Source organism: Tupaia chinensis, unplaced genomic scaffold (genome assembly GCF_000334495.1).
Source record: "Tupaia chinensis unplaced genomic scaffold, TupChi_1.0 Scaffold000702_1, whole genome shotgun sequence".
Taxonomy (NCBI): Eukaryota; Metazoa; Chordata; class Mammalia; order Scandentia; family Tupaiidae; genus Tupaia; species Tupaia belangeri.
The window spans coordinates 1,106,850-1,124,673 of NW_006160225.1; the positions used below are offsets into that span (position 1 = coordinate 1,106,850).

Genomic DNA, 17,824 nt, shown 5'->3' on the forward strand with positions numbered 1-17,824 from the left:
AAACATAGAAAATAAATTTGGAGTAGAGAAATCCAGCGGGTACCACCCAAACAAGTGACACAGTTCAACATAATGTCATCCAAGTCTGACATACGCCGTGACATCGTGAGCTGAGCAGCTCATGGATGGATATCAGTTGTTCTGAATAAAGGAAACTAGCAAACAGGAATACGCAGTGTTAATTTCATTTATATAAATTTCTAGTCTATGAAAGTCAGGCTGAAATGGTGAAAATCAATTCAGTTCTTGCTTGAAGAGAAGGAAAGGGGCTGGAGGGAAGAAAGACATAGGACAGGGGAACAGGGTAGGAGTAAACACTACCAGTCCCACAGGTGGCATGTGGGTAAGGTGCTGGACATTCCCACATGTCTGAACCTGGTTTGAGTCCCGGACCTGAAGGCTTGCTTTCACACTTTCCCTTTCTCTCTCTCTTCCACTGGTGAATTAAAATAATAATAAATCAGGTTAAATAAATCTTAAAAAAAAAAAGAAATGCTCGCTCTTTCCATTGTGTTAATGGTTTCACAGGTGGAAATATATGCTAAGATTCATCCATTTTTATACTTTCTGCAAAAGTTATTATATGTCTATTATGCCTCAACAAAATGAAAAACAAACTTTTTACAAAATATTAAACAAGAAATATCCCCCCATAAAATATACAATAGCTGTCTTGAAGCTACTCTAAAGATACTACATTTAAAAATAACATATATTACTCAATCGAATGTCACTACATTGGATAACTGAAATATCTGATATAATTACCTTTAAATAATTACATTTTATAAGACTGTACTTGTCATTTGCTTAATAATAGCAAGTACAATAACATCAAATATAATAGTTTTGGTACTAAAATATAAGAGTTAAGATACTTTTTTTAATATATTCACAGTTTTGCTATCAACGCCATTTATAAGCACCTTTAAAAAACTTGCAAGTTATTTAATTTTCTATAAACAGAAAAATAAGTTTCTATTCCTTTGGATAAATTGGAACTCTGGTCGTCATAAGTGAGTAAATTTAAGGTAATATAATAAGGCTAGAGCTTCTAATAGACACAGTCTAAGAAGACTTCTTAATAAGGATGACTCAAAAATGTGATTTATTACCATAATATACAAGAATAGGTACAATGTTCATGATTTCCATGTAGAAAATTAAATTCAAAACTGAAATATATGTTCCTATATATTTTTGTTGTGAATAATGAGATATGGTATCTTATTAAAAAATAGAAAGAAACAAAAGTAATTTTAATACTTAATTTTAAAGACTATCTCAGGGTTGCAATGCTTAAATAATACAATAATATCTTGTCTCTGTCGGAAGACTCTGCTTTCTCACGTGTCATAAAAATGGACTTAGAAACACACGTAATACTTCTCAAAATGTTCACTTTAAAAACATATTCTTAGGAAAACATGTAAGACTGTCAGAATCACCTTTTTCCTAACCAAAAGAATATTGCTAACTAGGATATGAAGAGCCCAAAATAGCAAAATAAATAAAATCTTAGCAAAATAATTAGTATGTTACAAAAATGTTAATCACTATGCTTTTTATAATCTTTAAAGAGTATTTTATTTATGTTACCAGTATTTTAATTTTTAAATAAAATTTTACATAAAAGAAATACATTTTAAAGTATGTCTAAGTTCTTTGGCTTATGTGATTCTTTCTATAAATACATATAACATTTACAGATCCTGGATTTAAAAGACCATTAAAACTTAAAAATAGGGACCAGCAGTTGGCGTAATGGCTATGTCGCTGGACTCCCATGTAGTCAACCACTGTTTGAGTTCCGGAGCTGGTGGCTTAAACTCACATCGCGCATGTGTGCGTGCTTGTCCAAGATCCAGAGAGGAGAATGGATAAGAAGGGATTGCGGTGTGGCCATTCCCCCTGAGGGGTGATTTCTCACTTTCTGTCTCTCTGTCTCTGTCTTTCTGGTGAGTGTATGCGCCCTATAGCAAAAACCTCTACAAAAAAAAAAGAAAACTTAAAAATACAAGCAGCAGATTGAAAGCAAATATTTGTGAAGCATGTATTTGACAACTTACATAGTATATTCATAAACAACATATTCAATTTTGAAAGGAAAAAAACAATAGAAAGGAAAATGGAGAAACAAATAAGTACTAGCAAAAGAAACCCCCAAAGAATGAAAAAAACAAATATTTAATACTAGCAAAAGAAACCCCCAAAGAATGAAAAAAAGATATTCACCTGATCAATAAACACAGGAATTATTCTGTCTCATTAGTCACCAGGAGAATATACACTGAGATCACATGACACGCTCACCGCGACATTGAAGGGAAACTGAGCACACTCAGATTTTGGTAAAGATATGGAGCAACTGAAATTCTCACACATTTTTAATACTAGCAAAAGAAACCCCCAAAGAATGAAAAAAAGATATTCACCTGATCAATAAACACAGGAATTATTCTGTCTCATTAGTCACCAGGAGAATATACACTGAGATCACATGACACGCTCACCGCGACATTGAAGGGAAACTGAGCACACTCAGATTTTGGTAAAGATATGGAGCAACTGAAATTCTCACACATTTCAGGTAGAAAATTAAATTTTGGTCCAGCCTTTTTAGACAAATTTTTCCACGTTCTCTCTCTTTTGTTTAAAGGTTTTTAATTGGGCGTGGTGGCGCCCGCCCTATGGCAAAAACCTATGGGGACCAGCAGGTGGCATGGTGGTTAAGGCACTGGACACTCCCACATGGCCAACCAGGGTTTGAGTCCTGAATCTGGTGGCTTGCTTTCTCACTTCCTCTCCTGAACCTGGTGGCTTGCTTTCTCACTTCCTCTCTCTTTCACTCTCACCCTCTGTGTCTCTCTGGTTAAATTAAAAAATAAATGAATGAAAAAATAAAATAAAATAAATAATTATTTAAAAAGTTTTTTATTATAAGGCACTAGTGCTCATCAGAGAGTTAAAGACACAGAGACAGAGACAGAGAGAAGGTGAGAAATCAACTCTCCCCACAGGGACATGGCCATGCCACAGTCCCTTCTCCTCCATTCTCTGGGGATTTGGGGCATCCACGCTCATGTGCTCAGCGTGATTCTCAAGCCTCCCAATCCAAGACCTGAACCACTGGCAGCCATGTGGGAGTCCAGTACCTTGACCACCATACTACCTGCTGACCCCCCTTTTGACACTCTCAAACCTGATTGCTCATGCCGTATATGCTAATTTAGCAATGTCCCTCCTTGGGAAATACTGAAGAGACATGCTGTAATACTGTTCCACCCATGTATGCACCTGACATTTTATAGAAATATTGCTTGTAAGAGCCAAATCGAATGGCAAGTCACACTCTGGCAAATGTTACTTGGGTAAAAGAATCAAAAAGTACTCATACAATGGGCAGCACTGGAAAAGCACAAACTAGGGAAGCATGTGGAAGCCACGTGAGTGGAGCACATGCGCATGATGTTAAGTGCAGGGAAGATGCGAAAACAGGCATGCAGCTTATTCTAACCACACTAAATGGATAACCACGTGGTGGCGAGAGTTGAAGTGATGGTGGTTACCCTCAGGGGGCACTAACTACAAGATAGTGTGAGGGGGGCTTCCCAGGTGCCGATATTTCCCTTCTGGATCTAAGTAGTGGTGCAACAGAGCATGTACGTAGATTTGCTGAGCAATATGGTCATTTGACTATTTTATTTTGCTAAGTGCCTATTCAAGTCATTTGCATATATATCCACTGAAATACCTTTTTGTTACAGATTTGAGAAACTTACTATGCAAGTACTCTACAAGGCCATATATGGTCACATGTATGTATTGCAAATATATTATCTTCAATTTGTTGTTTTCCCACATACTTAACAGTCTTACATGTATTATCTGTGGTTGTATGGATTTTCATAAATATATTCTTAAGTCGAAAACCTAGAGACATTTCAAAAAAGCTTAAACGTTCTAAATGCATGTATAAGTCTCTTGTATCAAAATGAAAAGTTAGCTATTTAAAAAAAATAAATATCTCTACAACAATGTGGAGAGCTAAGCACATGTAGCCATCGGAATGACTTAGGTGGTACATGGGTGGAATACCTTAAAATTGCTTTGATATAAATTGATATTCTAGTTTCAGGACAGATATGATTTGAAATGAACTAGTAAGTTGTAACTGGCATAACTATTGATTCAAGTTGACAATATATAACTTGAGTTAGTATTGAAAACTTATTTATTGGAAAACTATGGATGAGAATGACTTAATTTAGAAATAGCTTTACAGCTAAAGAAACTAATTGGTTTTATGGAATAACTTGGATTCAAGGGATAACTGAAATCTGATATTGCCACTTTCTTTTTTTTTGTATCTTTCCAGCTTTTGCTGTTACTTCTTTGCATTATAGAAGATGGAGAGACAGCCTTCAGCAGCTTCCAAAGCAAGTACTTAATAGTTTAAGTAGTAAAAACATCTTTTATTCAATATTGATTCAGAAAAAAATCAGAACTGATTTAGTTTTAGGTGGTTATTGCTAGACAAAACAACTACAGCTACAAAATCGGTATTTTATTGTAATAACTCCCACTAAAAGGGCAGTTTCAAGTAGAGAAAAAAAGCTGTCTAAAATGTGCTGTGTGCTCCACTCCAGGAATACAGAGGCATTGTTCATACAGAATAAGATTTGCATTAAGATGCCAATTTCTATGTATATATACACATATCCCATTATGTATATTTATTTTTTCATTTACTTTAATTTTTATAGCAGAAATTCTGTTTTTCTCCCACAAATTGTCTTTCATAACTCTTACTTTCCTTTTAATAATCTCTATGAATATGCACATAAAATGTAACAAAACTTACATAATTATGCATATAATCCATATCATAAAAGAGTCATAAGAGTTTTTATACATGGGACCAGCAATTAGCGTAATGTCTATGTCGCTGGACTCCCACATAGGCGACGGCGGTTCGTGTCCCAGACCCGGTGGCTTAAAACTCACGCCAGGCACGTATGCGTGCGTGCCCAAGATCCCGAGAGGAGAATGGAGAAGGGATTGCGGCATGGCCATCCCCCGTGGGGGGGTGATTTCTTGTTTTCTGTCTCTCTGTCTCTCTGTCTCTCTCTGTCTGTCTGGTGAGCGCACGTGCCCTATAGCAAAAAACCTCTTCAAAAAAATAAAAGAGTTGTTATACATATTTGATGTATCAGGTAATGGCAAAGCTATTATCTTTCTTACACATTTTAGAACTGTGACAGTGGACACTCTCAGGACACTCCCTGCTATAAAAGGTATGAATTACATCAATATACTGAAGGAAAATGACAGGCAGTGGTTAAGAGGCAATTGTTTGTAGATGAAAATAGTATAACCCTGAGAAGACCTAACAGGAATGGAGTCCTCATAGATTAACACCGACACGAAATCCACACTGCAAGCAAAATTAGCTACAATTATAACTCTCGAAGAATATCATTTCAGCAATGTAATTACCGTTTAGTTTTAGAAATTTCAAAAACAAGTCATGCTAGTCATTGGTGACCAACTTTAAGTAACACACAAAATAATGGTTTAAATTAAATTAGTCAATGTAACGCATTTCAGGCTGAGTTTTGGTGGTGTGGTCTGTCGAGACATCGTGTTCTGGGACCACATGGAGGTCGGGGTTCCATTCCTGGCCCTATGGAAAGGCCAGGTACTACCGCACAGGCCAGTATTCCCGGTGCCTGGAGAGGTGCGGCAGGAGGATTGCAGGCACTACCCCAGCCTGGACTTCATAGCGAGACTCTGGTGGAAATGGTCTGATAAAGAAATAGGCGTGGGGTGTATGTTTAGTCCCAGCTGGAGGCAGAGGGAGGAGGACAGCAACATGGCAAGAGCCTGTCTTAAAAACAGTTTTTCTTTTGTTAAAAATAGAATTATCTTAATTTTATTCATCATTATTATTATTATTTTAATTTGAACACAGAGAAAGAGAGAGGAAAAGTGAGAAAGCAAGCCACCAGGTCTACCATGGTCAGTCGTGCCCACTGCCAGGGCTCAAAAACTCAGCTTTCTTTGTGAAAGAGAATCAAGACTATGTTGAACAACTTCAAATTACACCTATGTGGTTTCATGAATAGATATTATTTTGTCATGTCTATATCTGAATACACATTTAGTCTATGCAGGTTAGAAATGTTCCTCTTCAGATGGAAATCGTTATACACACACATTATTTTTCTCAGTATTAGCTCACTAAAATATATCAATTGTTTCTGTTGAGGTATCATTCGTATACATTAAACATTGCTCTTTTTTTTTAATAATCTTTGAGTTTTGACCAAAGTATACTTCCCTGTAACTACATCACAATATGACACAGAAGATTCTGTCATGCCACATAACTAAGTGTTTCTATCACATTATGCCCATAAAAGAGAGCCAAGACTGCCTACCGTCTTTAGTGTGCACTGGACATCTTAAAACATGCCAGGCATACATGGACATGCCCAGGATCCTAGAAATCTGGACGGCTAGGAAGAGGGTCACACCATGACTGAGCCTGGAGGAAGGTGCTGCTCACTCTCTTGCATATGCACCTGCAATCTATCATGAATAGAAAACACACACACAAACACAAAGCATAAAAATAGAGCTGGGAACTGAGATAGAATATAAACGGAGTCAGACCCATGGTGGTGTTGTGGTCAGTGGAAACTGAGCTGCTTTGCTGGAAGCCACATGGCCAACTGCAGGTTGGGACCTCCAGGTCAGACTCAGGCACAGGTGACCTGGAGGGCTATGGAAAGGGGATTAGGGCATAAGGCGAACCTTTCAAGAGTGCATCTCTCTCTATATCTTCCTTTTCACTCTTACATGTTCATGCATGTGTGTATGTGCATGCATGTTTTCCATCACAAATGAAATAAACTTATAAAAAAATGTGAGTCAAATGACAGAGCCACGCACACCCCATGTCCTTTTAAAATTTTATTGGAGGGAACCAGCAGATGGCGTAATGATTATGTCTCTGGACTCCCAATTAGTCTACTGCAGTTTGAATCCTGGACCTGGAGGCTTAAAACTCACACTGGGTGTGCATGCATGTGTGCTCAAAATCCCAAGACGAGAGTGGAGGAGAAGGGATTGTGGCATGGCCATACCCCTAGTGGGTGATTTCTCTCTTTCTGCCTCTCTGTCTCTCCAGAGAGCACACACACCTCATATATATATAAATGAACAAACAAACAAACAAAAAACTGTCTTAAAAAAAAGTTTATTCAGATTTAGTGCCAGCACAGAAAAAACCACTTTGCTTAGTATTCAGTTCTAGCAGACTTGCCAGTCATGTGATCACAGCTACACGGCTGAAGGACAGTTCAATCTACACAGAAATGCCGGTTTCTCTTGGTATCAGCAAGGCCAGCCTAGGCCTTGATGACCATTGACCTTTGTCTTGCCTTCTTGCTCTGTTATTATCATTTTGCCTTGTTCAGAAAGTCATAAACACAGAATCATAGTATCTACAGGCTTTTGAATCAGGCTTTTACTTAGCATAAGACTTTTTTTTTTTTTAGATAGGCCTTTGCCTTTAGGCATTGCGCTCGACAGAGAGAGACAGAGAGAGGAAAAGTGAAAAACTTCCTCCTGGGAAGCTGGTCATGTTGCAATCCCTTTTCCTCCGTTCTCCTCCCAGGATTTTGGGCACACACACACACACACACACACACACACACACACACACACGGTGCTATTTTCAAGACGCCAGGTCCAGAACTTGAACCATAGTGGGCCAAGTGGGAGTCCGGTGCCTTTACCACCATGCGACCTGCTGGCCCCGTTAGTGTAAGACATTTAAGGTTTATTTGCGTTGTTTCATGGAACAGAAACCGGCCCCTTTTCATTAATGACTAATACTCCACTGTACTGTGGTGCCCCATTCTATTTTTTATCAGCTCAAATACATTTGAGTTTGTCCCAGTTTGGGAAAATTATGAAAAAAAAGTTGCTACAAATATTTCCATAAAGAATGTGAACTTAAATGTCTGCTTCTTTGGGCTGCTGATGTGGAGGTGATTTGTGGCTTATCGGATAAGAATAGGTTTAAACTTACGGAATGTAGCTCACGCGTTTTCCATGGAAGACGTGCTGTTTTCATTTCTGCCAGTGATGGACGCGAGTTCATGTTCAGTGTCCTCACCAGGGCATGGCATTTTGTTGTTGTTGTGGAAGAATTTTCACTGAGTTGTGGAGATATTATACTGCGATATGATTCATGATGTTGAGAAGTTTTTTCAGGTGCTGCTATTCTGGATTTTACAAAATAAAACACGATTATTATTTCTTTTTGTGAGAATACCTGCCTCTAGGTTGAGTTAAAGTAGAAAAACAAAACAAACAAACAAAATCTACTGTTAATAAAGAGCATTAAATTTTGCTTTTAACTTTTATAAAATACTACTTATCATTTTTTTTCTTTTATAGACTGTGCTTTAGACATCATATTCAAATACTATTTACTTAACTATTTCACTAATGTTTCATCCTGGAAAGGAGAAAACATGAAGATATACTAGTGTCTACATTGTCAGGGATTCAAATGCAGGAGGAAGATAAGACCAGTAGTGAATTCACATTATCCCAAAGTAGAAAGGCCAAGAATTCCATCCGGGTGAAATGGTTATAGTAGTTTCTACACACTAAGACATTTTCTTCTGATTGACTGTGTCTAATCACAATGAAATAATACATTTACTAATTAATTCATTGGAAATTCATGAAGAACCTCAATAATTAGGGAAATGACTAGGTTACAATTTTCTGTATAACCAAATTATTATTCAAATGTGACCACATTAAAAATATGTCAGGGAGGCAAGTGCCGTGGTGGTTAAAGATGCTAGACTTCCACATGGCCAGCCATGGTTCAAGTCCTCAACATGGTGGCTTCCTTTCTTACTTTCCTTTACTCTCTCTGTCTCTCTCTGGTCAAAATGAAAAATAATAATAACATAATAATAATAAATAAATAAAGTTAAAATAAAGTAATTCTTTTAAAAAAAATAAAACTGTCATTATCTTATGAAAGGAAAAGCTTTTAAAGAAAAAAAAATCATTTAAATGTGGGCCAATCAATCCCACGAAATGGGTCAACAGACATTAGCAGTAAAGTTACTAAGATCCCTTTGTAAAAATGAGCTACTTTCAGGTCAGCTGGTGGTGTGGTTGTTAAAGCCTCCTGGAGCCCACATGGCTGACTACGCAGTTGAGTCCTGGATGGGAGGGCTAGGAAAGCATACTGGGCACTTGTGTGTGCATGTGCCCAAAATGGAGGAGAAGGGATTATGGTGTGGCAAATGCCCCAAGAGCAGCGTGGTGATTTTTTCCTTTTAAGGATTATTTATGTAATTATTTATTTAATGCTATTTTTCTAATTTGACCAAAGAGGGGAACTGAGAGAGAGAGAAAGTGAGAAAGCAAGTTGCCAGGCCTAGGACTAGAATCATAGTCAACCATGTGGGAGTCCAAACGTTTTTTAATGTCGTTACTTTTATTTTTAATTTCCAGAATTTGTAAGACAAGGGTCAGGGCTTCTAGACACAAAAATTTTATAAATTCTCAGCTGACAGGTGAGGCCAGTAGGGGTATTTCTTCTTGTCTATTATGGTTTCTGGGAAGACTTCATTTAAGTCCATAACGGTCATCTGATCAAATGGAATTATTTCTTCATCTTCTCCAGCTATTTCTGCTAGTTTTCAGTCCTGGCCTTTGAGAGTGATGCAAACTCAGCACAACTTTTCACGTCTTCCTGTTCTTTTATTTTTGGAGAGGTTTTTACTATAGGGAGTATGCGCTCGCCAGAAAGAGAGACAGAGAGACAGAAAGCAAGAAATCACCCCCTAGGGGGGATGGCCATGCCGCAATCCCTTCTCCTTTATTCTCCTCTTGGGATCTTGGGCACGCACACACACGCTCAGCATGAGATTAAGCCACTGGGTCCAGGACTCGAACCGTGGTCGACTACATGGGGGTTCAGTGACATAGCCATTATGCTAACTGCTAGTCCTGTGTCTTCCTGTTCTTAAACTTCTTCTTACTGTCAGCCACCAAGCCTGTTGTGGCCATGCTGGCCTTTCAGTAAGCCCAGTCACTAGCTGGCAGGTTCTCAGGTGGTGATGCCAATCCAACGGTGAGGGCCTCGTTCCATGTTTTCATGGAGTTAGCAATAGGCTTTTGGTTTGGGGGTATTATTTCCCCAAAAGCTACCCAGTCAATAGTTTTTAGGGGGAGTTTTGACCCAGGCATCTTGCAGTCCTTCACCGACCCCAATGGTGCACAACCCACAGCAAGTAACGGAAGCCCCCAAGTACCACTTCTCACTTTCCTTCTTTCTATCTCTCTGCACAAGTGCTCATGTCTTATGGCAAAATTAAAATATGAAAAAAGAACTAATTTCTTTAAATAACACAGAGAAGATTTTAAAAGAAGGTAAAATAACATAGTTTCATCAAAAACAGATTGAAAACTTGAGGTCATATCAATATTATGTGTGTTGAGGAAAGAAACAAGGTCAAGATAAGCCAAGGTTATGGTTGTATTAAGAGATAGAAAGTGGGAACCAGCAGTTAGCGTAATGACTATGTCGCTGGACTCCAACGTAGTTGACTGCGGTTCGCGTCCCAGACTTGGTGGCTTAAAACTCGTGTCGGGCGCGTGTGCGTGCGTGCCCAAGATCCCGAGAGAAGAATGGAGGAGAAGGGATTGTGGTGTGGCCATCCCCCCTGGGGGGTGATTTCTCGCTTTCTATCTCTCTGTCTCTGTCTGTCTGTCTGGCGAGCACATGTGCCCTATAGCAAAAAAGAAAAAAAAGACAGATAGAAAGTATTATAAAGTATAAAGGGATTAAGAAGAAACACATTTTTATAAAAATTTAATAAAATTAGAATAAAAAACATAGGTCTGATATGTTAATAATTAAAATAAAATGCTAAACAGTTCAGAATGTATCAATAATTAAGATAATGTTAATAGATTTTACTTAGTTTGAAAACAAAGACGTTCCATTGAAGTTTTGAAAATGCAGAGGTAAGTTCTTTGAAAGAAAGCCAAGGGCATCCACGATTAAAGTCCAAGTGTGGAAAAGCAGTTCAGAACGATAACTAACACAAATAGCTAACCAACACATGAATAACGCTGATACCAGAAAAAAAGGGACTGGAAGGAAAAAAGTCATTTACCACCAGTGCATAATGATCAGAAATTAATTCACTTAAAATACATAACACATTTAGATCAAGTGAACACAAAATAAAATCAGTATCTTTGAATCTAATAGAGATGTACACACAGAAATTAATATGTTCACTATCGTGATAAGGAAAAATCAGCTTAATATGACTATAGACAGATCAAGCACACTGCATAAAACATGCAATGTATAAAAAACTACGTTTTACAAGTTTGGTCACATATGTCGTTTTTGTCCAACAGGTATAGTAAACACATTCTTCAAAAGCACATTGGTGTCTTTTCTAAATTGTTCAAATTCTAGGCCATCGCCTAGACAAATGTCAAAGAATATGAATCTAACATTGCTCTCTGATCAATACACCATTAAGTTTAAATTTAATAGTAAAACAGTAATAAATACCACTGCAAGTATGATTTTTTTAATAGATATTTTGCCATACGCACACATGCTCACTAGAGAGAGACAGTGAGAAGGAAAATGAGCCATTGGCTATGCTCCAATCCCTTCTCCTCTATTCTCCTCCTAGGATCTTGGCTTGCACGCACATATACCCAGGTGATTTTCAAGCTGCAGGGTCCAGGACTCAAAGTACAGTTGGTCATATGAGAATCCAGTGCCTTAATCATCATGCCGTTTGCTGATTCCATGAGTACATTTAAAAAATATATTCATTTTGTATTTCTTTAATTATTAAGTAATGAAATGATTATTTAATTTTTCTTTATTGATATTATTTAATTCACCAGAGAGAGGGAAAGTGAGAAAGGAAGTCACCAGTTCTGGGACCTGAACTGTGGTCAGCTATTTGGGAGTCCAGTGCCTTAACCAGCACACCACCTGCTCCCCCTAAGTATAAAGTTTTGAAACACTCCTAAGTAATGTACAGATTAAAGAGAACCAAAATAATAAATACCTCAAAAATATCCAGAATTAATCAAAAACACTATGAATCAACAACTATGGAATAAACAAACTGGCGTGGCATTGAAGAAAACACATTCTGAATTACTTATCAAAAAATATATTTTATTAAAATTATTAAAACATTAGAAATTAAAGTCAGTGTATGTATAAACTTTAGAATACATAAACAGAAGAACATACAATATGAGAGTTAAAAAAATACCAAACAACAAGTCAAATAGAAATAAATGAAAAAATGTAGACAGATCTTTTGCGAGATCAAATAAGTGAAAAAAAGCACAATTAAATAGTATTATAAATAAAAAGGAATATGGTCTCATACAAAAGATAATCGGAACATATTAAAAGTTCATTTCAATCTTTATGTACTCTTAAAACACGAGAAAATAAAACAAACAAAAATGAGTTGAAAATCACACTGTGCACATGTGGATGTATGCTCAAAATCCAGACGGAATGGGGAAACGGAGGATTGTGGCATGATAACATCTCATTGAGGGGTGCTATCTCCCCCTCTCGGTATCTCTGTCTTTCTCTGATGACCATACACATCTACCGGCAGTGTACAAAAATGTTATTAAGGTGCTGGGACTAGCAGATGGCATAATGGTTATGTCACTGGACTCCCACATGGCTGGCCATGGTTTGAGTCCCAGACTCAGTGGCTTAAAACATGCTAAGCACATGTGTGTATGTGTGTGTGTGTGTGCCCAAATTCCCAAGAAGAGAATAGAGGAGAAGGGATTACTGCGTGGCCATCCCCACAGGGGGATTGATTTCTCACTTTCTATCTCTCTATCTCTCTCTGTCTCTCTGGTGAGTGCATGAGCCCCTTAGTGAAAATCTCTCTATAAAAAAAAATAAAATTAAACTGCTATAGCACAGTAAAATAATGATGCTGTCAATTCAATGTATCCTTCAAGATGAAAGCATGCATTTCCTGGAGGTGTATAATACAGGGTGATGCTAAGTGCTTGAAATGGTGGATGTTTGCTCTAAATTGATCAACATATCATGAATACATATTTTAAAAAACTACACTATACCCATAAATATTTACAACTCTTATGTATAAATTATAAATTATATAGGGCCAACAGGTGGTATAATGGTTATGTCAGTGGACTCCCACATAGCCATGACTCCCAGTGACTTGAATATCATGCCAGTGCTAGCTTGTGTGCTCAAGATCCCAGGAGGAAAATGGAGGAGAAGGGATTATAACATGGCCTTCTCCCCTGGCGATGACTTCTCAATTTCCCTTTCTGTTTCTGTATTCCCCTTCCTCTCTCCACCGAGCATATGTGTCCTATAGCAAAGACCTCTTTAAAAAATTATAAATTAAAAAAAGAATATATTGAATCATGAAATATAAAGAACCTTAATAACATAATAATAAAAAGCCATAAAAATGGTATAATAGGAATGGATAGACCAAGAGACGCTGGATCTCCCATGGCGACCACAGACCTGTCTGAAATATGTCAGGCATGTACGCCCAAGATCCGATGGGCTGGGGGACTGGAAGAAGGCAGTCACCATGTGACCAGACCCTGTGAAGGGTGCAGGTCTCTCTCTTTCTTGCTGTTCACTCTCATGTGTGTGTTCTACATGAATAAAAATTTAGTATAAAAATGAAAGAATTTGTTAGAAGTCAAAAAAAATTCCCATATAAAAATCTATATTAATATAATTTATTTTTAAAAATCTGCCACATTTTTAATGTACATTTTATCCTGGTCATCCTCTTCTTCTAACTTCTTAAAATGGAAACCTACAATGCGTTGTAGATTTTGTCCTTTTTATAAACAAACAGTCTTTAAAAAGTTTATGGGAAATCGTTAAAACAGAAAAAACTCAATAGATTTTAAAGATTTGTTTGCACCAGAACAAACTCCTATTTTAATTCCACTTTGCATAAACTTTCTGAAGTCCCCTTGTGCAATATTATACTTTCTTTTAAATGGACGTATGTACAATATTATAAGGAAATGGAAATGGAGTGTGTTTATATATGTAAAACCTATACATACATAAAAACAATGTGGATATTGTTTTCCCTCTTCTTTTCTTTTTAAACACCTAACTTTCATCTAGAAACATTTACTTACATTCTGAAGAATTTAGTTTAACAATTCGAGGAAAATCACAAGACTGTTACTTTCAAAAGTTCAGAGTTGGGTGACAAATGCAAAAGGGTGCTGTCTCACACAATTCCTGAATTCCAAGCTATATTTTATGGATGCATCATCTTCATGAGCTGTAACCATAGGGCCTCATCTCCTACAAATAGAGGGTTTAAATTGCTTAAGGACTAACCAACGCATAAAAGGAGAACATATACACACAGTTAGATATTCTTTGCAAGGTTAGACGTTTTGAAGGTTTTGTTAAACATCAATGTTTGCAATATAGGTTAACCAAGTTTTTACTTTAACTTGATTTCTTACTAATAATGGTTACAAGATAGCATAGTATCTATTTTTTAATTTCTTTCTCTTAATTTAGAAGTCATTCAACTCACTGCCATCTCGTATGTGTAGTAGAAAAGGTTGATGTCTTTTTCCCTATCCTCCAACTCTTCCATCCTAATCACTTTTACTTCTAGTTGTTACATTATACATTAAATCAATTTGTGCCAAAAGAGTTACTGTTAGAAACCATGTCTTACTTAGCATTCAAAAGTAACACAGAAAAATAGAATCTCTGAGAATCCCCACCAGCAGATGGCATAATGCTACGTCTCTGGGCTCCCACATGGCCGACCATGGTTTGAATCCCAGGCCTAGAGGCCTAAAAGCTGAGTGAATGTGCTTGCATGCCCAAAATCCTGAGAGGAGAATGGAGAGGGGATTGTGGTGTGGTCATCCCCACTTGGGGGGGGGGGTTATGTGAGTTCTTGCTTTCTGTCTCTCTTTGTCTCTCTGGTGAGTGCATGCACCCTATAGCAAAAACCTTTCTCTAAAAAATAATAATAAATAAAAAATAAAATCATCTCTAAGAACCATAAAAGTAATATCTACTCTCGAGGTATAATAATGTTTATCAAAAGTTCCAAAGTCTCTACATAAAGAGACAACTTCCAAAGATAGCGAGGTGAGTCTAGCAGGTGACGCGATAGTTAAGGGGCTGGATACTCACATGGCTAACCTTAGCGGGAGTCTGGGTTAGTATCCTGAAAAATCATGCCAGAAGCATGTCTATGTGCTCAAAATCCTGAGAGGACACTGGAAGAGGAGGGATTATAGGGTGGCCATCCCCCCTGGGAGATGACTTGTCACTTTCCCTCTCTCTGTCTAGCTCTGGTGAGTGCATGTGCCCTATGACAAAACAAAACAAAAACAAACAACAACAAAAGGACCAGCTGATGTCTCAGGGACTATGTCCAACTGCAGTTTGAGTCCCAGACCTGGTGACTTGAAAATCATGCCAGGCACGTGTCGGGGGGAGCCCAAGATCCCAGGAAGACAATGGAGAAGGGATGGTGGTGTGGCCATTCCCTCTGAGGGGTGATTTCTCACCTTCCCTCTCACTGTCTCTCTCTCTCTCTGGCAAGTGCATGTACCTTATGGCAAACACCTTTTCAAAAAAAGATAATAAGGCAAAACCAATCTCAAAACTAGTCAAATGTAATTCAGAAACTAAAAGCACATATTGTTGATATTTCTTAGAGAAAAAAAATATAACATGACAAATATATATTATCTAAATGCATAACTTTTGTTTTAAGGATGTCCTGATCATTAAACTTCTGAATGTTAATGTGTGCTGTGCTCTCAACATGCGCTAATACTGGAAGTAATATAGATTTCTCTTTAACTTAATTACTCACCTACAGGATGAATACTAGGAGTCTCAGAGTTGATTTACCAACTTCAGATTTGAAATAGCATCCACAACCAGAACAAATTCAATTCATAAAAAAGAGTAAATACCATCTTTTTTCTGTAAGCCAGTGTAAGCTTCACTGATATTAAAAGACATTACTATTATAATAAATAAGTAAAATTGGGAGCCAGCAGGTGGCATGGTGGTTAGGACAGCTGGATTCCACATGGTTGGCAGCAGTGTGATCAAGTCCCAAATTTGGCAGCTTGGGAAACACCAGGCACGTATGTGTTCATGCCCCAAATCTCAAGACAAGAAAGGAGGTTAGAAGAGATGGAGGCATGGCCACTCTCCCTTCGGTGTTGCTGTTTTCACGTTCTCGCTTTCCCTTTCTGTCTCACTCCAGCAAACACACACCTTATGACAGAAAACAAACAAACAAACAAAAACCTGAAATCTATTTCTCCAAAAATCCAGGAGAGGAAGGAATAACTGCAAACAGTAATTCTGCTCTTCAGTTAAAGCTGATTTGGAAAGATCCCAAGCCATACTGTGTGTGGTCTTCTTTCATCTTGCTTGGCATTCTGAAACTAAAACATTTCTTCTAACAGACATACGTTTTTATTTTATGAATATTAGCCTACCCCTTGATTTTACTGTGTTGTTAAAATCATATTTAATGCACAAGGAAACTAAAGGCTTCATTTTTATTGTTGAAAACACTAACTTGGTACTGTATAAGTTGTATTTCAAATGAAAAACTTATTTCCTCTCTGTGTCTCCTATTTTCAGCCTGTATGGCATTTTTTTTTCTGTTGCGCTAAAGTAATCTAACATATGCTTATTTTCTCTCGCCTCTCAACAAAACTTATTAATAGATTCCATCAGTAGACAGATTTTTAAAATCTTTTCTGCTAACTTAGATTCCCGAGCAAATTGCTACAGAGTAGATTCTCAATTGATATTTGTTGAATGAATAATTATTCAAATTGGTCCATCTTTCTCCATTCATATATCAATTCTCGTTGAAATCTTGATTTTTCTCTCAAACTATTTAATAGTAGCATCTTTTTTTTTTTTTTTTCCCGGAGAGGTTTTTGCTATAGGGCACATGTGCTTGCCAGAGAGACAGAGAGAGACAGAGAGATAGAAAGCGAGAGATCACCCCCTGGGGGGATGGCCATGCCACAATCCCTTCTCCTCCATTCTCCTCTCGGGATCTTGGGCACGCACGCACATGCACCCAGCATGAGTTTAAGTCACAGGGTCTGGTACTCGAACCGTGGTCAACTACATGGGAGTCCAGCGACATAGCCATTATGCTAAGTGCTGGTCCCAACATCTTTATTGGGATTCACATCGCTAATCCCATCTTTCTTGTATCAATGTCCCTTACCCGTTCTTCTCATATTTATCCACTTTTCTCTCTTTTGAATCAATTTCAAAAACTAAAGTTAAACTTTTTAAACACCACAGCAGTTTAAAAATGCAATTAAAGTCTTATTCCTTTATGTTTAAAATACACTATGATTTCTCATTGCCCTTTAACATACATTTCAAGATTAAATTTTACCGAGTCCTGCATCGTCAGAGGTCTGTCTTCTCCCATTGCACCTCCTTTCTCCCTCCCTAGGCACCAGCTGGCCAGCATCTTTTAATTCTTGCTTTCTCAGCATACCTGAATTCCCTCCCAGCTCTGCTCTCTCTGTGTTCCTTTTCAATTTAACATCTAAGCGTTCTGTAGTCATTTGCTGAAAAGTTACTGGTTAGACAAAAGTTTTCGCACGCTTTCCCTTGTCCCTCTGACTAGGCTGTTCGCACAGCTGAACGCAC

The 17,824-nt window shown here is 37.6% G+C and overlaps 1 pseudogene; it reads right to left on the reverse strand.

Annotated features, from left to right (window-relative positions):
- Positions 1-9,596: 9,596 nt before the first annotated feature.
- On the reverse strand, positions 9,597-10,293 carry LOC102489170 (ATP synthase subunit d, mitochondrial-like; annotated as a pseudogene).
- Positions 10,294-17,824: the final 7,531 nt, after the last annotated feature.